The following is a 20,655-nucleotide window of genomic DNA, read 5'->3' on the forward strand; positions in this document are numbered from 1 at the left end:
ACAAAAGCCACTTAATTGAGCCCAAGATAAAGAGATTTTTTTTTTTAATGAATATTTTTAAAACTTAAAGAAAAAAGCAACTGGGTTTCGGCATGTCTGGAAAACATGAAGCTCTAGGGAGCTCAGCTGTAGGAGTTCAAGGACCTTTACTCTAATGATCTACCATTACCTCAGCTAGCAACTTATTATGTATCTTAGTTCAAATTCTCAAAAGGGAATCTGATTAATTCAGATTACTTTATGGATTGGTTCCTCTGGGGTTGGATAGCTACTCTTGGCTCAATCAACCAAGTCCGGGGAATGACATTGCTAATTAAGGATAAGCTAGAGGAAATGAGGTCTTTCTTTGGTAGAGATGTTTACAATGCCTGTACATATTTATTTATATGTAAATGTATAATGGAAAGCAGACCATGTGGAATTAATAAAGCATAATTATCTCATTCTAGGAAAGTATATTTATAGATGAATTGTTGACAGTTGTTACTCTTGTGTATTAAACATCACTGCATGGCACAGACGCCACATAGTTTACTTAAGTTAAAACCCAGGTGGCTTTCTTGCCTGGCCCCCTTAACTTGCCCTTCACATCCAGTCACCAAATCTCAGCTCTTGTATATCCTAAGTAACAAATATAATTAAATCACCTGTCTCTGTGTATAACACCATTGTGTTATAAAATCCATAGAGGAATGGGTTCTATCTATGTGGCTTTTTCATATTTAAATCTCTAGTAGTATAGTGCTTGGTACCAGCAACCTCAGCTGATAACATTGATTGTAGTTTTGTGGGACTCTGCAGCAGACGCCTCTGCTAAACCATGCCCACAGAAACTTTGAGATCATGAACATGTATTATTTAAGTTGCTAAGTTTATGGTAATATTGTTAGGTAGCAGTAGATAATTAATGTAGTCATTAGTTTCTTCCTGCATTATATTTTAAAAATCAAATGACAATCTCATTGTAAATTCTTTTTTTTTTAATATTTGTTTCTTTATTTATTTATGATAGTCACACACAGAGACAGAGAGAGAGGCAGAGACACAGGCAGAGGGAGAAGCAGGCTCCATGCACCGGGAGCCCAACGTGGGATTTGATCCCGGGTCTCCAGGATTTCGCCCTGGGCCAAAGGCAGGCGCCAAACCACTGCGCCACCCAGGGATCCCTCATTGTAAATTCTTAATCTATGGTTTTATTTTCAGCAACAATGCAGTCTTTAGCATTTAGTAACAATTTAATATTATTTTGGCATGGAACTCAAAAATGATAGAATGAGTCAGCAAGATGAGAACCACATGTGGGTAAATTAGTCTTTTCTTTTGGCTCCTCTCCCCTCTCTGCCCTCCACTCTCTGAGAGTGACATTGTAGGCTGTGGCCCCAAACTGTTTAAGTTCAAATGACTTTTTTTTTTATTTAGGAATCATACTTAAATCTTTGTTTAGCTTCTATGTCATACCTCTGCAGTTCTTTATCTTTACTATAAGATGCTATGAAAGTATCAAGTGCTTGTTTTTATCTCAAATTTAGAACAATCCACCATAAGTATTTCCTTGTTTCAAGAACAGAAGGAACATTCTTCTCCTTTTTAAAAAACAGTAAACATTTATGGCTCCCAATCTGTAAAGTTTAATATTGATATGATTCAAAATTATTGTTTCCTCCTGATAATTCTGAGAAATCCCTGAGATGTGGAAGAAACCCTTTCTAGCCAATTAACTTAATAACATGTGTGGGAAAGCGAATTTTAACACTCAAATAATCAGAAGAAATTACAAAACTACATAAAAATGTTAATGTTAAAACTAGAGGAGTGGCATTTTTATGTAGGTAGAAAAAACCCTCCTGATTATTCATTCATCACTTCTGTATGTGAGTGTGAACTTCTGAAGCTCTATGCTGGTCTTTCCTCCTATCAGGAGATAATAATTTTCTAGATGGTCAAGTTCTTCCTCTTCCTTGCTTTCTGTAGATAGTAAGTCCCTTATGTCTCACGTTTTCACATGCTCCTGGCATTCCTGCTTCTGGGAGTGCCAGGAACCACTCAGATTGCCCTAGAATAAGACAGCCTTTGAGGCACCATCACCAAAGGCCTTGAGCTTTGTGACAGGCAGTTTCTGAAAATAGAGAACTCAAAACACCCAGGAGACCATTTAGCTCTTAAGAACAAGACATTCAAGTATTGGAAATTGATCAAACTGGAATAACTCTATATTATTCTATAATAAGTCTAGACAAGACACAAGAAGGCAGAGGACACATAACTTTAAATTAGGAACCCTAGTCTATCAAGAAACTTTGAGTGGACACTGAGATTTCAATTATGAGTACCTATAGACAACTCTGTTTTTACATATTAGATAATCTTTATTTTGAAAAAGATCTGTTCTGTTGAAAAGGAGCTCTGGTTACTATAACTCATAAAACCACATTATATAAATTTAATGCACCTTGAAATATATTCATATACCTTAGGGTCTCAAACTGGTTATATGGGATGAGACCTACAAATAAGCAAAAGCTTAAAATATACTTTATTGTAAACACTGATTTTATTATAAAAGTAAAAAACAAAACAGAAACTTGAGTCTGATAATTTGATGCAGTGTACATTCCTAGCTACAAGGGCAGAATGACTCTGAACAATGTAACTGAAAATTACCTATTTGTAAACCAGTAATTATTTCTTTTTAGGTAGTGTCAAGCTCATAAATCAACTCATATATTCTTGAAAAAAACACAGGTAGGAAATAAGAGGCTTAGCTGCCTAAAGCTCAATGTCTTAAAAAATTATTTAATAATTTCAATGTTTGCTAATTCTTTTTTAAATAAGGATTTTATTTAAAGAGGAATGTTAGTGTAGTCTCAAAAAAAGAGGTAAAGTATTCTAAAACTAAGAAATGTGATGTTTAAAATAAATTTTAAAAGGAATAACTCTATAGCTTTATTCTGTATTGATGAATGCAGTTACCTCAAACAGAATTGTCAGTTGGTGGCATGGCATCCTTTCCTTCTGAGTAATTTAGATTTGTGCACTGAAATTAATAGCTGAACTTCTATGGAAACGTAAAGTAGAACATAGTCATTAATAGAGAAAGTGTGGTTATTAAACTGTGTAACAATTATAAAATCTAGTATTTTCTATTAATTTTTTTAAAGATTTTATTTATTTACTCATGAGAGACACAGAGAGAGAGAGGCAGAGGGAGAAGCAGGTTCCATGCAGGGAGCCCGATGTGGGACTCGATCCCAGGTCTCCAGGATCACGCCCTGGGCCGAAGGCAGGCGCTAAACTGCTGAGCCACCCAGGGGTCCCTCTATTAACTTTTTAATGAACTAGATAATCTAAATTTTTATGATTCTATAGAAAAATCTGTGTTTTAGATATTTAGGAAAGTTTCAAGTTACAAATCTTACACATTTTTTTAGATAATATTTTCATGAATTAATTACTTTGTTCTTTTAAAAAATTTTAAGTTACTTTGTTCTTAATGAATTCTTTTTTTTTCTAATATTTTAGTTGACTAGGAAATTTAATCATGTTATTTTAGTAATGCATATATAGAATGCTTCATTAGACTTTCTATACTTAAAAAATTCCTATTTTATATATTAAGAATTTTGAGATGTGAGTATCTCAGACAAATTTTCAAAGAACTTTTTGCATGGATATTAATTGAAGAGTAATAGAGAATTCTAAGATACTGGATATCTTCCTCAAATTCCTCATGTAACACACACAAAAAAGAAATTCAGTGGTACTAAGTGATAACGCTAACTAGAAACTGGATATATACATTTCTAAGCCTAGACAAAATAATGCAAAACAAAATATATTAAGGTTGTAAGAGAATATTATGTTTCATAAAAAAGAAAATGACTTTAAGCTTATTAAAGTGAAGAAGATTAATAAAATAATATAGCAGAACAGGATTTTGCAAAGTTAAAATTTAATTGAATATGTGAAAACATGTAGATTTTAGTATTACTTGAAACTGAGCATAGAGCACAGAATTATTTTGCCCAGCCTGAAGTCATACATATGAATCTTAAGCACATAACCATGCATTTAACCATGGCAGATAAACCAGATGGTGGCTAAATGAAACACTTACACAGGGCTTTAGAGATTAAATTGCTAATTTTTCTTTTCTCTACATTTCATAAAGTAGACCAATAGAACTGATTTCTACTACTCTACCAGAACCTAAATATCAACACCTAAAAATGGCACTTTTGGAAAATATGGAACTGTCATCTGTTGAAATGATACACCTTGAATTGAAATAAATTGCAACAAATCATACATCAAGTAAATACTTCTGTAGCCATGCAGGGTGAGTTATGAATGACTCTAAAACAAAGTAAATTGTTCACATATGCTTATTACAATGCATGCTAGAAATAATAGATCTATACAAGAAAACTTGAACTTATTTCAGTACTGTCACTAGTTTATTAGGGTTCTTGTGTCCTCTTGAAATGATGCTATTAATCTGTGAAAGTTTGCTTTATTGGGGGTGTACTAATATATCCTAAACTTATCTGGTATCTTTACTGACACAGATATGAAAATTCTATTCCTTGAAAGCACTTTGGATCCTTTTATTTGAGAATTGTATTAGAAGTCATAATTGAAGACCTGAGGTTGCACAGTAGGTTCATGTTGCTGGGTTAACACTGCTCCTAGATCCTATCAGCATATAGAAGAACAAAATAAACACTTGGTTTACTTTAAATATGTACTTCATATTTCCACTTAGCTCTAACCCTAATGGTACTTCTATTTTTCTTTAAGTGATTAGTTAATTGTACTAGCTTTCCCTCCTTATAGTGAAAATGTTTATTTCTGGCATAAAGATTCATAAATCCTAATACAATAGATAACAAATGGAATAAGATAATAACAAAATTGAAAATAAGAGAAAAGGAAGAAATAGAAACAGGAAGAGAATCAATGATGTAAGGTGACAGATATAAGACCCCAAATATCAAGTTTCTCTAACTAAATGGAGAAAATATCAATTAAAAATGAAGATTGTCAAATTGATCTTTTAAAAATCAGCTGTATTTGGTGTGGTAGCCAGAATAATGTCCCCACCCCCCAAAATGTTCAAGTTTTGATCCCCAGACCTATGAATATATTAATTTATATGACATAAAGAATTTTGCAGATGTAAGTTAAAGATACTGAGATAGTCATTCACCATGATCAAGTGGGATTTATTTTTAGGATGTAACCCGTATGATCATATCAATAGATACAGGAAAAGCTTTTGACAAAGTATAACAACCATTCATGATAAAAGCTCACAACAAAGTAAGTGTAGAGGGAACATACCTCAACATAATAAAGGCCTTATATGAAAAATCCACAGTGAATATCATACTCAGTAGGGAAGACTGAGAGCTTTCCCCCCTAATGTCAGGAGGAAGACCAGGTTGTCCACTCTCACTTTTATTCAAGTCCTAGCCACAGCAATAAAAGAAATAAAAAGCAGCCAAATTGGTAAGGAAGAAGTAAAACTTTCACTATTCTCAGATGATATGATACTATATGGAGAAAACCCTAAAGACTCCACCAGAAAACTGCTAAAGATGATAAACGAATTCAGCAAAGTCACAGGATACAATTGTGCCAAAAATCATAGCATACCTAGGAATAAACCTGGTCAAAGAGGCGAAAGAACTGTACTCTGAAAACTATAAAACATTGCTGAAAGAAATTGAAGATGAGACAAAGAAATAGACATTCTGTGCTCATGAACTGGAAGGACAAATATTGTTAAAATGTCTATACTAACCAAAGCAGTCTATAGATTTAATGCAACCCCTATCAAAACGTTAGGAGGATTTTTCACAGAACAAGAACAAAAATTCCTAAAACTTGTGTGGAATCACAGAAGACCCCAAGTGGCCAGAGCAAATTTTGAAGAGCAAAGCAAAGCTGGAGGTATCACAACTCCAAACTTCAAGTTATATTACAAAGCTATAGTAAACAAAACAGTGTGACACTGGCACAAAAACAGACATATAGATCAATGGAACAGAACACAAAACCCAGAAGTAAACCCACAATTATGTAGTCCATTAATCTTCGACAAAACAGGAAGGACTGTCCAATGGGAAAAAAACAGTCTCTTCAACAAATGGCATTGGGAAAACTGGAGCTATGTGCAAAAGATGGAACTTTCTCACACCATATACCAAAATAAACTCAAAATGGATTAAAGGTCTAAAGGTGAGACTTAAAACCATAAAAATCTTAGAAGACATCACAGGCAGTAATGTCTCTGACATCAGCCACAGCAATATTTTTTTCTAGAAAGGTCTCCTGAGGGAAGGGAAACAAAAGCAAACATAAACTATTGGAACTACATCAAAATTAGAAGTTTCTGCACAGTGATGGAAACAACCAGCAAAACTAAAAAGCAACCTACTGAATGGTAGAGGATACTTGCAAACAACATATCCAGTAAGAGTTAGTTTTTAAATATATAAGCAACTTATAAAACTCAACACCCCAGAAAGCAAATAATCCAATTAAAAAGTGGACAGAAGACATAAACAGACATTTCTCTAAGGAAGACATCCAGATGGGCAACAGACATATATGAAAAGATGCTCAACATCACTCATCATCAGGGAAATGCAAATCAAAACTACAAGGAGCTGTCACCTCACGCCTGTCAGAATAGCTAAAGTAAAAAAATAGAGGAAACAACAGGTGTTGGCAAGTATGTGGAGAAAAAGGAACCCTCTTATACTGTTAGTGGGAATGCAAACTGGTGCAGCCTCTCTGGAAAAAAAATATGGAGGGTCCTCAAAAAGTTAAAAATAGAACTACCCTATGATCCAGCAATCACATTATTGGGTATTTACCCCCCAAATACAAAAACACTACTTCAAAGGGATATATGCACCCCTATGTTTATAGAACCATTACGTACAATTGCCAATTTTAAAAAAGATTTTATTTATTTATTCATGAGAGACACAGAGAGAGAGAGAGAGAGAGAGGCTGAGACACAGGGAGAGGGAGAAGCAGGCTCACTGCAGGGAGCCTGACTTGGGACTTGATCCTGGGTCTTCAGGATCACACCTGGGCTGAAGGCGGCGCTAAACTGCTGAGCCACCTGGGCTGCCCTACAGTTGCCAAATTATGGAAGCAACCCAAGTTCTATCACTAGATGAATGAATAAGGAAGGAGTGGTAAGTATATGCAAAGGAATATTATTCGGCCATAAGAAACCATTAAATCTTGCCGTTTTCAGTGACATGGATGGAGCTAGAAAGAATCATGCTAAGTGAAATAAGTCAGAGAAAGACAGATACAATATGGTTTCACTCATGTGGAATTTAAGAAACAAATAAAAATGAGTAAAGGAAAAGAGAGAGGCATATGCACACACAAATGAAGGAACAGACTCTTAACCGTAGAGAACAAACTGATGGTTACCATGGCGAGGTGGTTGGGGGTGGGTGAAATAGGTGATGGAAATTAAGGAGTGTTCTGGTGATGAGCACTGGGTGATGTATGGAATTATTTACTCACTGTATTGTACACCTGAAACTAACACTAAGTTAACTATACTGGAATTAAAATTTTTTAAAAAAATTAAGAAAACAAATTTTTTTTTTAAGATTTTATTTAGTCATGAGAGACACACAGAGAGAGGCAGAGCCACAGGCAGAGGAAGAAGCAGGCTGCATGCAGGGAGCCCGATGTGGGACTTGATCCCGGGACTCCAGGATCATACTCTGGGCCAAAGGCAGGCACTCAACCACTGAGCCACCCAGGGATCCCTGAATTTTAAGAAAATTTTAAAGAACTATCATATATATTATTTTCCAGTTTCAGGATGCATTCACTGAGGTCTGTTAATACATACTATACCTATTTAGTGCAATTTTACAAAAATATATGGTAAAAGAGCAGAATACCCACTACCCACAAATCCCCCAATCTTCAAAGGATGCTCTTTCATCTTCTTTTCTATGTCCTTGGCATTTACATGTAAAATTATTATGCTTCATAAACATTTAGGATATAGTGCACACTTCAATAGGGAATTTATATGATCAGTACCATCCTGGAAAATTCATCTTCTGCCTCAGAGGTACTCCCTGAAGGTCTTAGGTTTATTAGAGAATTTGAACTTTTTAGGAGAACTGGAGAGGTGAAACTGGAGAGTTCAGGAGTTTAACTGAATACCGACAGTTTTGGTCAAAATTCACGACACTTTAATTTTTTTTAAAAGAGTTATACTCATCTGCATCTGATTTTCTTAATCACATCAAGGAAATAATAATTTAAAGAAAACAGAAGTCATAAATCATAACTTGTTATATTTTCCAAAATTATGTTTGAAGATTTTTCCTCCTTTGTTAATAGACACTTAAGTTACTCCCTTCCAAGTTACTTTGTCATAACTTGCCAATTCATTAAGCTTTCCTGAATTTATGGCCATCTGTTGTTCTATTTTTGCTCAAGCAGAAGAATGCAAAAATGCATTAAACTACATGGTGATTCATTTTGCACCTTACTCAAAACTGGCAGTTTCACAATTAAAATGAAATTGTTATCTTGGTAGATGGAATGATGGTCAATGAAGCATCATTCCATCTTCTGTTGACTCCAGAAGATCTGAAATTAACCTTCGTAGAACTGCCTAATATGGCCAAACATGAAGTGTTGTTTTAGCAAGTTGGGGTATTATTTCTTTCTACCATTAGGAAGGAAGAAAAGGAGAACAGAAAACAAAGACAATGGAAAGATGAAATGAAGGAAACTAAATCTTTTATCACAGTCTGCATAGTAATGCCTGAAATTAACCTCAACAAGTGCCTTGTTCCAAATAAAATGCAAAAATAAAGGAGAAGCAACGCAGCCTTAATAATAATTTCTGCCTAATGGTTTGAATAAAGGAAACCAGAAAAAATGCATAAATCCTTTGGGGTCCCAAGACACAGATGATAAGACTAGGACCATGAAACACCAATATTATAGCTCACAATATTGACTGAGCCATGCCCTAAAGTTCATCATCAATAAAAGTAATCCAGAGGCCCTGCTTGGAGAAGGAAATACGTCAGACCATCACGTGTGGAGTTCCTGCAGCTAAGAAGTCTTAAAGCTATCTATGACCTAAATGGGGAAAAATCATAAAGAGGAAACATACAGATTTAACCTGTTTCTTTCTTCTCACCTGTCTGTTCCTTACCCTATGAAATCTGGTATGTATTCAGGCTGTTAGACTAGAGTAGAAATCATACAGCTGAAAACCTTTCTGCTATAAGTGATATTCCCGAAGCTATTCTTTATCTTTAGTTCCTTCTCTCACCTCTCACCTTCTACATCAACTTTTCAACCTTCGTTTCTTTACTCTTACACAGCTCATCTGCTCTCTGTGCTTTATCCGTTGAGAGAGATCCATCGGTAGCCTTAATTTATTCATCAAAATAGTGACTTCAGATTTCTGTTTCTAATGAACCTTTCCATTGGAATGCAAAAAAAACTCTTGGATCATTTGGTCTTCCCCACCATAACAGCCCCCACACACACGATCCCCCTATAATTACCAATTCTACCAAGAGCACTATCCTTCTAGTCTCATGTTTTAAACATTGTTGAGTCATTTAAAACTTCGTCTACTACAATCTAAATCCTTATCATGTCACACATGGATTCACCCAGCCACCCACCAAAGCTTCCATGATCATTCTTTTCATTCTTTTTTTCTTTCTACTATCAGAAAAATATGTCCTAGAATGTTCTTTAGCATTAATTCTCCTTGAAAAGCTATTAGTCTCCTTTTTGACTCACAGCATAATATCCAGACTCCTCAGACTATCAAAGCTCTAGATGAATATTACTAAAAAATTCCCCTCAACCTGCCACATCATCAATCAGGTCTTGTTTTAAGTCTTCCACACTGTGAACTCTTACCAGGCAAGAGAGTGTATCGGTATTGCTGCTGAAGCAAATTACCATAAACTTCATGTCTTAAAATGACCGAAATTTATTTATTTATAACTTATAGTCTGGAGAAAGTGCAAAATGAATTTTAGAGAACTAAAAGACAGGACTGCTCTCCTTTACACGTTCTCGGGAAAAATCTATTTCCTTGACTTGCCCAGCCCTAGAGCTGCTTTCCTTGCATCCCTTAATCTTCAAGGCCAGCAGCACCTCTTTAAACCTCCCTCTTCTCCATCTTCACTTTGCCTTTTCCTCTCTGGTAAAGTCTTCTTGTGCTTCCTTCTTATGATACCTATTTAGGACCCACCCATGTAACCAAGAAAAAATATTTCTATTTCAAGATTCTTGATTACATTGGCAAAGTCCCAATAAGGTAACATTAACCAATTTTGGTAATTAGGACAGGAGTGTCTTTAGAGACCTTTATTCAGCCTACCATAGCAGATAATGGTTTCTATACTCTTTCCAAGGCAAATTGTATGTGTCTTATACAAGTTTCCCTCCTTTACCCCTATCCAAACCTTGGATTGCCTTTCTGTCAATTGTCAATATAGTTCATTGTTCTGGACAAAAGTCATGTAACAGTTTAAGAAAGAACAGTAGAAGAAATATTGGCGTCTACTGCTCAATTGAAGTCATAGTCATTGTATAGGATATAAATATGTGGTCTTACCCTTCTCAAGCAAAAGCTTTACTGAATAAACAAATAGGTGTTGAATAAATACCACAGGGAAGAAGTCATCTAAAGGCACCATCTCCATTTACTCACTTTCATTTTTATCTTCAGCCCCCTCTAGCACTTTACCAACACTGCTCTTGGCACAGACCACAATGGCATTTAAGTCAGGCAAAGTCTAAATGGTAACTTTTGTGGTTTTATTTTACCTAATTTTTCAACAGCACTCAGGAATGTCTCCTTTCTATCTGGAAGGCATTAGTATTAGTATTAACATTAATATTAGCATTAGAGAGTTCTCCAGACAAATAGAACCAATATGATATTGGGTTTATATATAGGTATCAGTTTTGTACACAAACACAGAGATGGCTGTAGATATAATATATATTTGCATATTATATATAAACATAAATTACTTATGCATATGTATATTTATACGTATCACATTTGGTAACATGTTTTCTAGGAATTTTTGTGGCTTTGTCATATTATTCTCTAATTTTAAAAAATCTCTGTTGTATATGTAATTCTTTTGGGATACTGGACCTAATTTGAATATGTGGAGAGGAGTAATTTCCCCCACCCCAACAAGAAATTCTCTGATACCAGCCAGGTGTCCTACAATTCAAGTCAACTCTGATATTATCAGATATTTTATATCATATCGTACATCCTTTTATTTTGTGCTTTTCTTGACCTATTTTTATAGTTAAACTTTTTTCTTTTGTAGGTCCTATTTTTCTTATTCTTACTTAATGGTCTTTGTTTTCTACTCACAGAGTCCTCCTTAACATTTCTTGTAAGACTGTGATCATGAATTTTTTTAACTTTTGTTTGTGTGGGAAACTCTGTATGTCATCTTCTATTCTGAATGACAGCCTTGCTGGATAGAGTATTCTTGCTGCATATTTGTCCCTTTCAGCACTTGGAATACATCATGCACCACCACCCCGCCCCCGGTCCCCAATCTGGCCTGCAAAATTTTCACTGAAAAAGCAGTCCATAACCTTATGGGGTTTCCTTTGCATGTAACTGTCTTTTTTTCCTCTTGCAACTTTTAAAATTCTTTATCACTTTTTTCCATTTTAATTACTATGTGTCTTGGTGTGGACCTCCTTCAGTTGAATTTTTTCTGGGATCTCTCTGTCTCTTGAATCTAGACCTGCTTCCCTTCCCAGATTCAGGGAGTTTTCAGACACTATTTCTTTAAAAAAAAATTTCTGCCCCTCTTTTCTCTCTCTTCTTTAGGGATCCCTAGAATGTGAATGTTACTATGCTTGATGAAGTCATTGAATTCTCTAAGTTTACTCTAATTATGTGGTGTGTGTTTGTCTCTTGTTCAGCTTGATTGCTTTCTATTACTCTGTCCCCCCCGGGGTCACTGATAAGGTGCCTCTGCTTCCTGTAGCCTATCCTATTTATTCCATCTACTGTATTTTTAATTTCATTTATTTAGTTCCTTGTCTCTGATACATTATTTTTTATTTATTTGTTATACATCTCACTATTATCTTCTTTCCTTTTCTGAAATCCAGCTGAGTATCTTTATGATCATTACTTTAATACCTGTACCAGGTGTATTACTTACTTCTCTTTCACTTAAATCTCCTGTTTTGATTTTGTCTTGTTCTTTCATTTGGGACATATTTCTCTGTCTCTTCATTTTGTCTACCTCTCTGTGTCTGTTTCTCTGTGTTAGGGAAGTCACCTACATCTGTTCTTGAAAGTAGTGGTTTTATGAAGAAGAGACCCTGTAGTGCACTGCAGTGCAGTGTGCCCTATTCACCAGAACCTGACACTTCAAAGGAGTCTCCTTTGTGTGTTGCTTCCATCCTGTTATTGTGTCTGAGTCGTGTTTCCTTTCAGTTCTGAAGTGCGCAGTGACTCTGCCTGTTGTGGGATGTGCTTGTTCTCTGTGGTGTTGGAGAGACCCAGGCAGGCCAGCTCTGAGAGTTTGACCACAGAAGGGCTTGGAGGTAAGGTGATGATGTTAGCAAAATTTGCCATGAATGACTAGTCCTAAGTGGATCCCTCACAGACTAGTGATTGCCTAGGTGCTGTGCTCGGTAGCATCAGTGGGTGGTAATGGTGATGGTGGTGGTGGTGGTGGTGGTAGTATGGGAGGCTTTTGGCCTCTGTGTGCAGGATGGCTGGACACGGTGTACATGCAGTGTTATCAGCATTTGCACTGAGCTACTAGTCTTAGACTGGATGTCCAGAAGCTTTTGGGCCTCTAGGGGTGCAATGCAGGGAGACGGAGGTTGGGCGGGGTGTGTTCTTTAAAATATTTTAAGCAAGACCCCTTACCCTCCTCCACAGCCAACTAAAAGCAGTTTTTCAGAGTGAGTATATACAGTATAAATATAATAAACAAGTAAAGTTGTCAAAAAAGTTTGAAAGAATGCTGATCTATCACAAAGTCATGCCAACTCCATGTTGATCCTTCCAATGCAGAGACTTCCCAGAGAAATTGGTAGAGACCATCCTGTTCTTCACATCAGGGCTATTTATGAATACATTTATTTTAAGCATAGATACTTTCCACTGCTTAGTAATTAGTGTGAATGATTCAAATGCTTGGTAATTTACAGGTCAGTTTTCAAAATAAAAGCAATTAGGTCTTATCACAAAACAGTTCTCATAGTTTTAAGAAAAGCAATGAAGTAGGAAACTTTGAGAACTAAGAGCTTCAATAAGATAAAGATTATGAAGTGTCCATAGAGTACTATAGACTGGAATCCAAATTATGGAGGGCCAATGAGAAAATGCCCAAGTAACTGTAGACAGGGGGCTACACTGCCTTTTCAGTGAGCTCAGCTAGAAATGCAGGAGAAGAAAAACATGAGAGGACATTTTTAGAATCAAACTTCAGCATACTTGGTTGAAAGCCATACAAAGGGGGCATTTTATTAGTAAAATAAAATCTTACTCCCTATTTGATATCACTAAGGTGCTGAGAAGATTGCCTTTGGTTCCAGTTTTGTGAAGGATTTCTCCCCACTTCATCTATAGCTTTCATGTTTCTCTTGAGGCCTATGTTTGCACATATTTCAATAATATTATGTGCAATATTCATAAGTTTAGAAATTATGCAAAAAAGTTTTATAAAGTGGCTACATGCAGGAATAGATACAGAAGATATTTAAGCCCTCCATAGAATGTTTATGTTGGAATCTCAGAAGTATATTTGACTATTCTCTGAAATGAGTTAATAAAAATCAAAGTATCATATACACTCCTAATATCTGTTCCTCCACTAAAATATGGAACCACTTTATAGATTGTCTAAATGTAAATTTTGTACAACATAGGGGCACCTGGGTGGCTCATTTGGTTAAGCATCTGCCCTCAGTTCAGGTCATGATCTCAAGGTCCTGGGATCAAACCCTGCATCAAGGTCCCTGCTCATTGGGAGTCTGCTTCTCTGTCTCCCTCTGGCCCTTTCCCCACCTTGCTCTTGCTCTTTCTCTCTCACTCTCTTTCTTTCTTCTCACAAATAAACAAGTAAATAAAATCTGAAAAAAAAATTATACAACATAATGTGATAGTTATTAGAAAATAAAATTGTTATTAAGTGTATCCATTAGGAAAATATTGCTAATGGATATACAATACTAAAGGAGAATAAAGAATAACTTGAGTGTTTCCAAAAATCTTTTAGATTCTTAATTAGGATAAAGTAGATTCAGTTTTTACTTTATTCAACCTACAATATCAGTTAGATTCAACTCTGTATTTTTTAAGCCTTAGAACCTTTTTACAGTACCTAGGGCAATGGGAAGTAATTTTTTTTTCATATTTTTCCCTTTGATGTCTGGTTCAAAAGATAACAAGGAGATAACAATAAAAATAAAATAAAAATTAGGAGTTACACTTCTAAGGAAATTAGAAAGCTTAGAAATACATGCTAAATAAATTTATTTAAGCGAAGCCTATTTTCAATATAATTTTAAATTTATAACTTTCATTCAAAGAATAAGGTGCAAAATATGACCCTGTTAATAAACCATCTAAAATAAATGCTTTTTTAATTTTTAAACATTCATAGATCTAAAGTAATAGAATACAGGATTTAATAAGAGTTTTTTGCCAAACTTTTTCTATGACCCTATATTAAGAGTCAAAAGAATTATGCCCTATTCTTGTCTGTCATCTGTTATTTGTATTATAATTGGCAACCTCTAATTCTTTCTGAAACTCAGTGTTCTCATCTGCATAATTGGAAGATAATGTTTTCTTAAAAGGGTGGCTATGAGCATCTAATGAGAAAATATGAGCAAAACTTCTTTGCAAACTGTAATTAAATCAAGATACTACTGTTATTATTAGGGCATTTATTATTTTCTACCAAAAAAATTTCTTCTGGCATTTACAAATTTATGAAGCAGATTATATGTAAAATTCTGGCGCTATGCATCAGACTTCCATGAAGGAAAATATGTATCTATATTGGAAAAGATTCAAGCAAAAACAGTCATGTACTCAACAAGTATTTATGGAATGCTAGATGCTATACTGGGAATAGAATGGTGACCAAGATAGAAATAACCCTGTTCCTTGTCAAACTTACAATCTAGAGCAGACTTTATAGAACAGGGCTCATTTGATGCATATTAAATACATATTTTTGGTCCTACCTCAGATCTACTGAGTCAGAACTTGATAATCTATGTTGTCTAAAAGCAGCCTGAGAAATTCTTAGGCATACTGAAGTTTGACCTCAAATTTCTAAAAAGAAGTTTCCATGGAGTATTATTTATATTATGGTGGACCAGAAAAGTGATGACTATCTTTCTTTCTCCTTTTGCTTATATGGAAACTCCAACTACCAACTGTAAGGAGTATGGTGTCTTAGAAAGGTCAAGGTTTTGAAGATACAGGTTCTGTCAAAGAAAATTGCACTGGAAAAGTTAAACAATAAGGAAAATTGTATTCAAGACCATTGCAGGGATGTCTGGGTGGCCCAGAGGTTGGGCATCTGCCTTCAGCTCAGGGCATGGTCCCGGTCTGGGTATCTGGTCCCCCAGCAGGCCCTTTGCAGGGAGTCTCTTTCTCCCTCTCTCTGCCTCTCTCGGTGTCGTGAATGAATGAATGAATGAATGAATAAATAAATAAATAAATAAATAAATAAATTCTTAAAAAAAAAAACCAACATTGCAATAGCAGGAGAGATTGGGCTTAATTTCCATGAAACAAAAGATAGGAAGAGTTTTAGGCACAGGCATGAGCTAGTTGAAAAGTACAGGGTAGAGGTGGGGCCATTAGTGGAGACATTGGTCAGTGTGATTAGACCATCTGTGTTTACCAATAGGCGATTATTGAATTTAGGGTACCACCCTCCCACAGAAATAGGAGTACTACCTTTCTTGATGATTGTTTTAAAGGGATGGCTTCTAGGTCCTTGAGAAACCAACATTCCTGGGTTGTAAAACTGGCAAAAGTCTGAGAAAAGGTTTAAGAGTCAGAGGGACGGACAAATAATTTATAATTGCAAGTTTTCCAAAGTAAATGCGCTTAAGAAATGGAAGATTAGAGACCTAGAGTCAATAAGAAATTTGTCTGAAGTTTAGTTATGCTGCAAGAAACATCAAGGCTATTATAGGGTTTCTGTTAAAACTTCTAATGCTAAAAGTCTGTGTTTCAGAGGCTGTTATTTAGCCACTGTGCACTATTATTGTCTTAATGATTTTTAAAGCATTGAAATAATTTTGAAATTGTTTTTAAATAACCTCTGGTTCTTCCTCAGACTCCCACAACTTTCCAAAATACAGTCAGGGCTTCCAAGATCTTGCTTCAATATTAAGGAATGTGATATTAGTTGTTAAATATTTTGAATACCACTTCTTTATGTTACAGTTAGTCAGAAAAGGACTCTCGTAAAAAACATGACCTTTGCAAAAGAAGGAATTCCTAAGATTTCAAAATGTCATTTATCTCTAAGAATCTTACTAGCCACTGTAATCCTCTATACTTGTAAAAAGTCCCTGGTATTCTATATTTGCTTGCTAGACATTGAAATTCTTTCCTTTATGTTCAATTAAAATCTATTGATTTTGGCCCTGTGCAAAATGTGCAGACGACCACAAATGAATCAAAATATTAACTTTTTTTAAAGATTTCTAAGTCTTAGGAGAAAGGAAGAGAGATAAATGATTTATCTATCTAATGCTAAGAGAATGCATGATTAATTCTGGTTATAGGTGATGGACAGGTTATAGCTGAGATGTTTAGGAGAATTAAGACCATTTCCAGTAAGATACATTTGGGGATGGTTGCTTGGATAGAATATGATTTAGGTTAAATTTTTAAAGGTTTCTCATGTGGAAGAAGGATTAGACTTGTTCTGTAATGGCCCTAAGGCTTAGAACATGCTCATTGGGGGGGAATTACAGGGATATTTGTGGTTGATGCAAGAAATAATTTTTAAAATCAGACTAATGCAAATTCCCCATTCTGTACTTCTATAGCACCACTGCCAGAGCACTCTGAATTAATATCAATGAATTAAGTTAAAGATTAATTCATTGGAATTTCTCCCTAGACTATGAGATCCTGGACTAAGACAGCATGGGTTTTAATCCAATATCTGATTTTTTTTATTTTTTTTATTATTATTTATTTATGATAGTCACAGAGAGAGAGAGAGAGAGGCAGAGACACAGGCAGAGGGAGAAGTAGGCTCCATGCACCGGGAGCCCGATGTGGGATTCGATTCCGGGTCTCCAGGATCGCTCCCTGGGCCAAAGGCACGCGCCGAACCGCTGCGCCACCCAGGGATCCCGATAACTTTTTTTTAGCACGTAACTGAGTATCAGTTAATTTGTGTCAAGTGAATGAATTAATAAAAGTGAATCTTTTTTTAAAGATTTTATATATTTATTCATTACAGACAGAGAGAGAGAGAAAGAGATGCAGAGACATAGGCAGAGGGAGAAGCAGGCTCCCCACAGGAGCCTGATGCAGGATTCTATCCCATGACCTGGGATCATGACCTGAGCCAAAGGCAGATGCTCAACCACTGAGCCACCCAGGTGCCCCAAAGTGAATCTTTTTAAATAACATTCCAGCCCACTCTGAGGGCTCATCATAGATATAGAAGTTCAGGCATAAATAATTGTTTAGATTAAATAAATTATCACAGCCCAACCAAAATTAGTCTTGTTAAAACACAGTTCTCTAAAAGGTCCTGGTTGCACATTTTGCATATTAGAATATGGACTTTAGCATCCAGGTTGGTTTACACAAATCAGATATGCCCAATAGTACCTGAAGAAATTCTTTAACTGAAGACACAAATGCCTAGTTGAGAGTGAATAAATTGATATTCAAGAATTATTACTTCCTCTGGATTTATTGTACAAATATAAATACTATAGTTAGGCTCTGATATAAACTTACTCATTATAGGAAGAAGGCAGAGTCTCCCACCCAATCAAATCAAAGAATCGGTGTACTTCTGGTTCACTTGCTGATCATAACACTCTTTATAGTAAGTCTAGCCACTACAAATTAGAGTTGGTATATAAGATGAAAATTATTTTCAAGTCTACGTCTAAGGAAACACTCTATTGCTGGCCTAGTATGCACTACTCTTTCAAGCCTTGCTATGTTTATTTGTGTCCACTCAGGAACTTAAATTGTCTAGGCTTGGCTGATGATGTACTGAAATCAGATCCTTTAACACTGTTACTAAATAATATCTGCTAATATGATTCCTCAAAATTCACTTTAGAATCAATATTTATCAAAATTCACCTTAATACTTTTATAAAGTGGCTTGTATTGACATTTTAATACATAGATTTCTGAGTTACTTCTTAGGAACTACTAATGTTTCACAAAAGTAGGACTTGTTCTCTGGTTTGAGCATGCTGTTTTTGTTTTGTTAAATGTCCTGAGTCTTTGGAGATGAGACAGATGCATTTAACCCTTCTTGGTGGAAAGAAACTCTGGGGATCACATGTAAAAATGCATCTGGGCAGAAGCAGTGATTCAGTGACACTTCTGGTTCCATGCCATTAAACTACTCTCTTTTAAACCCAGAAGCTCAAAGAATGATCCCATTCCAACACTACATAGACATTATCATTCTGGGTACCAAGTCCAGTTGTGAATCTTTAGTTTGACCTTTATAATTTATTAAAGGCATGAATGAAGTTAGGAGGAAAGGCATGGTGGTTGCAAAAAGTGTGACTTTTTAAAAAGAAGCAGTGAAGTGATGATGATTCCTGCTTGGTTTTAATTCTACCTATGTACACTGATGTATTTTAACATTAACATTTTTAAGTAAGAAAGCTACCAGAATCAACCCTATGATAGTTTGATCTGGAACTTTAGCAACTTTTTATCTAACTAATTACTTTACTTGTCAATATTCCAATTGAGTATCTTTTCCAGATATATTAAGCACAGTGGTTAATAGGACCTTAAAAAGATGAAGTGATGCCCAAACTGTATCTTCTCTATATATTATGTGGAACTGCCTCTACATTCTGACCAAAAGTCAGGATATATTTTGTCTGTCAAGTTGTCTGCAGCTACTGTTCTTGTCACTGTGTCATAGATGGAAATTAAGTTGATTTGACAGGATTTATTTTTTTACCGTGCCAAGCAGATTTTACCCAGTACTCTTGATTTTCTAGGTACTTGCAAATTGATTTTTTGATGATATGTTTCAGTATGTTTCCAAGGAAGTAGTGATGATGACAGGTTGATCATTTTTAGTCAGTTTTTTTTTCTTCCCAAGGGTGGGAAAAAGAAACACTAAGATAAGAACTGCATTTAGTCTTTCCAATATAGTTGAAACCCCAAGTCCTTTTTAAACTAAGATGTTGAGCTGTTAATTGCTCTTCATTGACTTTGGCAAATTCTTGAAAAAAAATGTTTTAAGTCACCAGAACTTAAAGTTCAATGTAACCAGTTTATAAATTAGTCTTAAAATAGAATCCTTTTACTACCCCCTGTATCTTTTCCATATATCATAACTATCCTATATTTTAAGCTTTCAAATAAGTCTTACTTCAGTCTTTAAGCAATAAGTTTGAAGACTGGCTAAACTGCATCTGTTTATATAAATTTACAGTCCTTTTTATGTAATAAAATTCATTGATTAAACATGTAAGATTTAAGATACTATGATACAATGTATTTCTGTCATTTGATTCACTTATCCAAAAAACCAAGCCAAATCAAAAGAAAAAAAGAAAAAAAAAACAGGCAACATTGTCCTGAATAATATATCATTGTAACAATATATGTGAAAATCTCCACACTAGAATAACATCTATTAGAAAAATGGAATAAAAGTCACATGGTTTATTAGATTTTGTGATTACAGCCTCTGAGGAGAAAAACTTTTAATAAATTCAAAATAACATCTAGCTTAAAATATATAAAATTAAATTATCTCAAAGACTGTGGCCCTCTATAGTTTGTAGAAGAAGATGACTGATATTTTTAAGCACTTTTTGGATGCCAATCACTACACTCAAATACTACTGATAAAAGCTAACATTCACTGAACACTTTTCCATACCAGATATTATGTTCTTTAATAAACATGATTACACTTACTTTATTCATCTCACAAGAGTTCTGTTGGGAGATATTATTATCATCTCAATTTTTAGATGAGGAAACTAATGCTTAGGTATTTAAATAATACATCTGAGTACAGAAAGGGATAATGTATTGGCAGGGAGATGAAGGGAGCTCCTGACTAGGCTCTGAAACTTCCTGGCAGGCAAAAGCACTGAGCCAGAGTGAAAAAGAGATAAGGGGTTAGACCAGACCACTTGGCCCTGGATGTTAGGGGTATTTTTCTTTGGCAGCTACAGTGTAATCACAGAAAATGACCAAACCTCAAAAAAGTAAGTTATTAAGGGTATATGTTATCGATAGTATTGCTCTAACCAAGACAGCACAAGAATCCCAAGGCCACAAGCTCCATGGTCAAGTTTTCTTTCTTTCTTTTGTTCCTTTTGTAAAAGATTTTATTT

At 35.2% G+C, this 20,655-nt stretch overlaps 1 protein-coding gene across 1 annotated transcript in view; it reads left to right on the forward strand.

Annotated features, from left to right (window-relative positions):
- The window catches only part of XIRP2 (xin actin binding repeat containing 2), a 353,649-nt gene that overhangs the window by 30,045 nt on the left and 302,949 nt on the right, over nt 1-20,655 (forward strand). The gene's annotated exons all lie outside the window — the stretch shown is intronic.

The sequence above is a fragment of the Vulpes vulpes genome, chromosome 3, assembly GCF_048418805.1.
Source record: "Vulpes vulpes isolate BD-2025 chromosome 3, VulVul3, whole genome shotgun sequence".
Taxonomy (NCBI): Eukaryota; Metazoa; Chordata; class Mammalia; order Carnivora; family Canidae; genus Vulpes; species Vulpes vulpes.